This window comes from Hesperophylax consimilis, chromosome 13 (assembly GCF_061612785.1).
Source record: "Hesperophylax consimilis isolate HC1 chromosome 13, BYU_Hcon_1.0, whole genome shotgun sequence".
NCBI classification, from domain to species: Eukaryota; Metazoa; Arthropoda; class Insecta; order Trichoptera; family Limnephilidae; genus Hesperophylax; species Hesperophylax consimilis.
The window spans coordinates 33,475,433-33,482,045 of NC_142848.1; the positions used below are offsets into that span (position 1 = coordinate 33,475,433).

The following is a 6,613-nucleotide window of genomic DNA, read 5'->3' on the forward strand; positions in this document are numbered from 1 at the left end:
GAAATATTACTAAAGTAGGTTATTCCTCTAGGTCGGTCATTTGAGTGATGTTTTTTTTAAATATTTGAATTAATTTAATTGCATATAAAATATTTTCATATGTCCCTCCCTAGCCAACACCATTTAAATGCATAATGAACACTGTTCGGTACGCGTACGTACATTCGTAAGACGGGTACCGCAATATGTAGCAAAAGTAAAAATAGGGCTCGTCCGGGATTTGAACCCGGGACCTCTCGCACCCAAAGCGAAAATCATACCCCTAGACCAACGAGCCGATTGATTGTTTTGCATTGTTTAAATAATAAAATATAATATCGTCTTGCAGAAAGTGACATTAATTTAACAGGTGTTTTGCTGACACTAATAAAACAAATAAATAATCCGCTGATAGCAGACAAGATTTATTGTAAATTATTTATGTTCTTTGTCATGGTTATTTTGTGACATGGCTCTTTGGTTTGGGATTTTTGCTTTGGATGCGAGAGGTCCCGGGTTTAAATCCCGTACGAGCCATTTTTTTTAAATTTTCCTAGCGAGGGAGCTAAAATTCCTACAAGAAAATAATATATTCTACTTCTATAACATATACAAAGAACAGTGTCTCAATTTCAGTTTAAAAAAAAATAAAAAAAACAGTTTTATTCCGAGATTGATGACATTTTGCACACTTGACCTTCAAACCAAGAGGAAGGTCACTTTTTCCATCCCCCTTAACATCTCCATAAAGAAGAATTTGTATACTTCTTGGCGAAATTTTGCTCCTTTGACGTTCAAAATAAGAGGGAAATTACTGTATACTTCCGATTTGGAAAAGTCAACGTAAAGCCATCGATGAAGCTAAAAAAGGACATCTCTAGGATTACGCGATAAAATATGGATAAATATTAAAAAAAACATGTTACGCTTTTGTTTGATTCAAGTCAAAACATAACACATTCCATAAATTTTACACTTTTATTTAATTCAGGTCAAAACATAACACATTACGTTAATTTTATACTTTTTTCAATTAGGGTCAAAACATAATACATTTCATTTTTTTTTTACTTATTTTCAATTCAACTAAAGTCAAAACAAAATTCATGTACGATAATATAATAAAACAGTAGTTATACCTACCCATTACAAACATTTCAATATGGCAATATCTTTGATTCAAGGACATTTTTAAATGTAGGTATATCAATTTTTGAAAAAGTAAGTACAAAGCATATTATAAAATGTATAAATAGCAAAGTCAAGACAAACGACCTCAAAAATCGTGATAAGTGAGTAGGTGCTCCACTAGGAGCAGGCCAAGGAAGGTGTGTGCATAAACTGGAACGGGATGAGAAGAATTGAGAACTGGAAGCAATTGGCGAAGGGGCAGAAGCTGGAGAATATTTGTGTAGGAAGTCAATACACCACCCTGGACTGAAGCGAAGTTTTGATGATAAAAGCCAATCCTTCAGCTGCAGTAAGACATGAGTGAAATCGATCAATCAGTGATGCTGTGTCACGCGTGCGGCTTATTTCTGCAGTATGTGGATTGATCTTGTTCAGCGAGATGTCTGTGGTTCATTAATATTCATTATTGTTGGAAATTCTTCCAATTTCGTCGTTTGTTGCTTTGATTTTAGCCAGTAGAATATCTGACATCTTTTGCGGCTTCTGCTGTGGGAAATGCTTCAAAGTGTACTTCAACTGGTGTTTCCGCTTTGGAACGTACTCGAGCCCGTAGATTTTCTGGGCGTAGTATATTGCTGCGTGAGAGGAATTGTGCCAATTGCATTTGGGAGAGCCTGTTTCTGTTAATTCGCAGATTGGACCACCGGACTTGCAATATTTGGACTTTGAAGAGGGGAACGGCACTTTGCGTTGTTTGGTTGGGGTCATCAATTTTTCTGCCTGGTCATCCTCTTGATGAATGCTTCTTCCCTCGTTCTTGAAGCTGGCTTCTGGTGGTGGTCCATCACGATGGCTTCCTTCACTATTTGAGCTGCTTGCTGACTGACTTTCTCCTTGATTTTCTTGGATCTCCATGATGTGTCTTTTACCGTTATTCATGTTTAGTAGTAAATAATGTCTCTTTCCGTGAGACTTGTGAGTGAGTTCCTTCTGTGGCGGTGCTCCCGTGTAGGTTTGTGATTTAGCGTAGTAACTTAACTTTTTCTGCCTCGAGTAAATTCGTTTATTTATTGTAACTTTTCGATAATCCGGAATAGTTAACCAAAAACTTAATTTAATTATTGAAACTTTTAACACTTTTTAATATGCACACGATATAATGCAAGGCTTCTGTAATGTTCACAGTAACACCTGAGAATTGGTTCTGACCCTATATTTTGAAAAATCGGGGCTTTTATTGGATTCTACCTTCTCGTCGTAGGGTAACGATTACAATTAGGTTCTAATTATGCGATGATTTGAGGTACTAAACTAGCACGTGACTTTTTCTCGGGTTTTAGGACATTAGGAAAAACCTAGAATAATGGACTTTTGGAAGTGTTTACGATGATTAATGGTGCACATCAAATTAAAATTAAATAACATATACCCTTAATTGATTTTGGGAAATAACGAGTAATGAGTCATTCGAATTTCGTATTGACTTCTTATATTAGGGCAAAATAATTGAATAAGTATTTTTAAATTGTGGTACTAACAAATTACAGAATAATGATTACATGAAACTATATTTATTTAAGAATATCATTAATTATATTTACTGACCAGTAATTTCAAACGGGTTAACACTATAAATTGTATAGAATGATTATTGTCTGTAGATGAATTTCAATTCGTTCATTCATCGTCTCATACATTCCCTTCTGTTGTTTCATAGGTGTTAAGATTGACAAATTGAGAATTGTACAGTAATTGGATAATCTATCTGTTGTGCAATAAATAAAAAAATAAAAAATAAAAATAACTAAAAAAATAAACTCTTGAAATGGCCTAGCTCAATTACTTGAATCACTTGATCGTGCCATGTCTTCATCGGGCGTGCCGAATTTCTTCCACTATTCACATTCGCGTCACAATATTATTTGTTCACAGTTTTCTTCGTCCATTCTCTCTGCATGCCCAAACTATCCAAGCGTCTCTTTTTTAACATGACTGGTTTGCGAATATCCACATTTCTCGCACCATCTTTCATGGTTTTACCACACATACGCCTCAGTGATCTCATTTCTACAGCGTTCAGTCTTCTTTAATCCTTTCCATGCCTCACTGCCGTACATCAGGGTAGGTATCTGCACTCTATTGTGGATTGTTTAGCTTCGCATCTTTGGACAATTGAAAATGAAACATTAAAGTAGGTATATTTGAGTCTCGTTCTGGAGTGGTAAACAGGCTCATATGAAATGGCTTTAGCCAGACATGAATTGCCAAGTCCTGTTTAGTTTCATGTTCTCAATCTCCCAACGTATTGCAACCTCATAAATTGCCTATATTGGTGATATGGGCAGTTGAGACTCTTGTACGGTATTCACGAAAATAGAAAAAAATAGACAACCTAATCTTATTTGTTGATTACCTAAATTTAAAAAAAAACCTTTTTTCCATTAGATCCTCACTGAAGCTATGTCATCTTTCGGGAAGCTGTGTGGATTGGATTTTTTAAGAACACGAAGGAGGAAGAAGGATGTAACACAATGAGTTTCAATATATATATATATTTTTTAATTGCCGTCAACCCGGGCGTTTATAGTTATAACATGATCAATATTACAAACATGAAAGTAACACGCCTCACTAGAAGATTTACTCACTAGGAGTAATCTTTCCTCCGTGGCATCAATAATAGAAACTGTAAAGATTGCTTGAAACCAAAATAGAAATAGTTTTACTAGATTTCTGTTTTAAAAATAATAGCTATTAGTAATGTACAGCCTTAAATAATTTCTTAATGAATTAATTATTTTTAACCAAGCATTGTAACCTCATTATCGCTACGGTGGGAGACAACAAAACGATCAGACCTGAATAGCCAGGTACTTCCCAATCTTACACTTCTCGACCAAATTGGCTTCCCCATCCATTCAAATTCACAACAAACCACATTTATTCACATAAAAAATGCTGTAGCGGGCTTAAAATTTTAATCATTAAATTTTATTTATCCCGACACCGCTGGAATCGCTTTTAAACAAAATATAAAAAAGGGCTCGTCCGGGATTTGAACCCGGGACCTCTCGCACCCAAAGCGAAAATCATACCCCTAGACCAACGAGCCATGTTGCAATAACGTTGTAATATAGAATAATAATAATAATAATAATTGGATAATTTGTATAGCGCCGTTTTTGTGAAAAATCACCTCAAGGGCGATCAATACTAATAAATAAAAAATTTCCCACATCAGCGGATTATTTATTTTATTGGTGTCATTAAAAAGCCGATAAAATTTTTATCACGTTTAACCTGAAATAATATTAACTTCTTTTTATAATTCGTAATAATGTCAAACAAAAATCAATACAAAAAAATCTACAATGGAGTGAACTGGCTGAGAAATGAGATTCCTGAAGCGTATGTGTGGTGAAACCATGAACGATCGTTTGAGAAATGTGGAGATTCGCAAATAATGGAAGGCTAACGCAATCATAATCTGTAAGGTTAAAAAAGAAACGCTTTGATAGTTTGGACGTGCAGAGAGATTGGATGAAGAAAGCGGTGCATGAAGTTATGGCGAGAATTACAATGGTAGAAGAATTCAGGGACGCCCGATGAAGTCATGGCACGATAAAGTGAATGAAATACTGGAGCCATGTCAAGAGTTGTAATAACAGAAGGGTATGTATGAGACGATATATGAATGTGAATAAAGCAAGAGTGAGTTGAAAAATTGAGTTGTTTGGCGGTCCATCCTCTCTGTTTAACCCTGCGGAGAAACGGCGTGATGGTTATGTAGAGAGTTGTTCATTTTACCCCTTCCCGAGTTCTTGAACCCCCGACTTTTGAGTTCAGAACAAGAAGCGAACTGCTCTACCTGAGTTCGCCACGTTGTTTTGGATAGGAATATTTCAATTCGTTACCTATTTGAAAATCATCTACCGACAGTTATCATTCATTACATTTCATTGCGATAGCCCGTTTCAAATTAATGGTCAGTAAATAAAATTACTGATATTCTTAAATAAATAGAATTTCATAGAATCCACAATTTAAAAATAGGTATTCAAGTATTGTGCCCTAATATAAGAAGTCCATATTAAATTCGTATGACTCATCACTCGTTATTTCCCAAAATCAATTAAGGGTGTATTTTATTATAAATTTTAATTAGTTGTGCACCATGAATCATCAGTAAACAATACCAGAAGTCGTAGATGTGTCTCTTTGTTAAAACGTTCCTCAATTTGTCACAAAGCAATGACTCAAGAATAAACAAACTGACATTGACACATTTTTATTGTAAAGGAACCATGTAATTTTTATTTGTTCTAACGAAAACTACGATTTTTTAACAATAGTAAATAGCATAACTCCTCAGTTAGTGTTTATTACTCTACCAGGTAATCAAATTAATTGATTAAGAATATTACCTCTACCCCAAGGGATTTGTTTGGTTTCTTATTCTTAATGAAACATTGAGTAGCGTTTTCACAAAGAGACTCATTTACCCCAAATTATTTGTTTGGATTCGTACTCTCTATTTTGTACGCGAAAAAACATACCAATATAGAATAATGCTAATTAATGAAGAATTTCTTACAATTATTCTTAATCAGGTTAAAACTCCAGGCCCTTAACGAATGAATTGATAACTTTCATGTTAAACTTTTAGTAAAAGACGAATGTTCAACACGTATTCATAAAAATCATAATATTTTGGCATTTCGTCATTATATATTATATGTTATCAAAACATGGAACAGAAGCATGAAGACGTGCTTCGATGTATTAAGAATGAACTTTATAAGGCGATTCCGTTTTTAACTGGAATACGCATAATTTTAAGAGATTATTTAATAAATCAGCAATACTCGTTTTTCTACGTGCAGGTATATGATTTTCAAAAATAAAAAAAACGTGTTTTTTGTTCAGCACCATCTGTTAGACGTAAAAGCAACACGCGCTATTGTGTCTCTACACACAGAGAGACTGAGAGACTCTCACAGAGAGACTGAGTCACAGCAACGCGTAGTCGGGTACAGCTAGTTAACCTAATAGTTATTTACTTCGTTACAAAATAATCCAAACGATTGAGATTTTACCGCCCTATAAGGAGGTTTATAGGATAAGGTGTAACAAGATAAATAAAAATGCTTATCAATCAGCTGTAGGTAGCTTTTGCTTTCGGGGCCTTTTTTTCGATTATGAAATAAGATTTCAATTTTCTAAATTTGAGGCATGCTTTCAATTTGAAGGGCGGGTTCGGTACCCTCGTCCCGGGAACCATTTATTGGATAACCAACACAACTGAATAGGTCACCCCAATTGGTGAGGTACGTTTGGTGTTTAACAGGGGTGCCCGGGTTCATCGGGGAGGTGTTTTCAAGATGCACCTGCCCAGCTGCGTGGCTTTCCAGATCGGGAGAGGCTGTTTTGGGGAAACCCTTTCACCTCTCTAACTGGTCTCTCGACCCATCATCGCCTTGGTCTCAGAACCCACTTGTTCATT

General features: G+C 35.3%; 2 non-coding genes across 2 annotated transcripts; both read right to left on the reverse strand.

Moving 5' to 3' along the window:
* Positions 1 to 205: 205 nt before the first annotated feature.
* Positions 206 to 277, reverse strand: TRNAP-UGG (transfer RNA proline (anticodon UGG)). The gene has a single exon. It is a non-coding gene; the product is annotated as a tRNA-Pro (tRNA).
* A 3,873-nt stretch (positions 278 to 4,150) lies between these two features.
* Positions 4,151 to 4,222, reverse strand: TRNAP-UGG (transfer RNA proline (anticodon UGG)). Its single transcript has one exon. It is a non-coding gene; the product is annotated as a tRNA-Pro (tRNA).
* Positions 4,223 to 6,613: the final 2,391 nt, after the last annotated feature.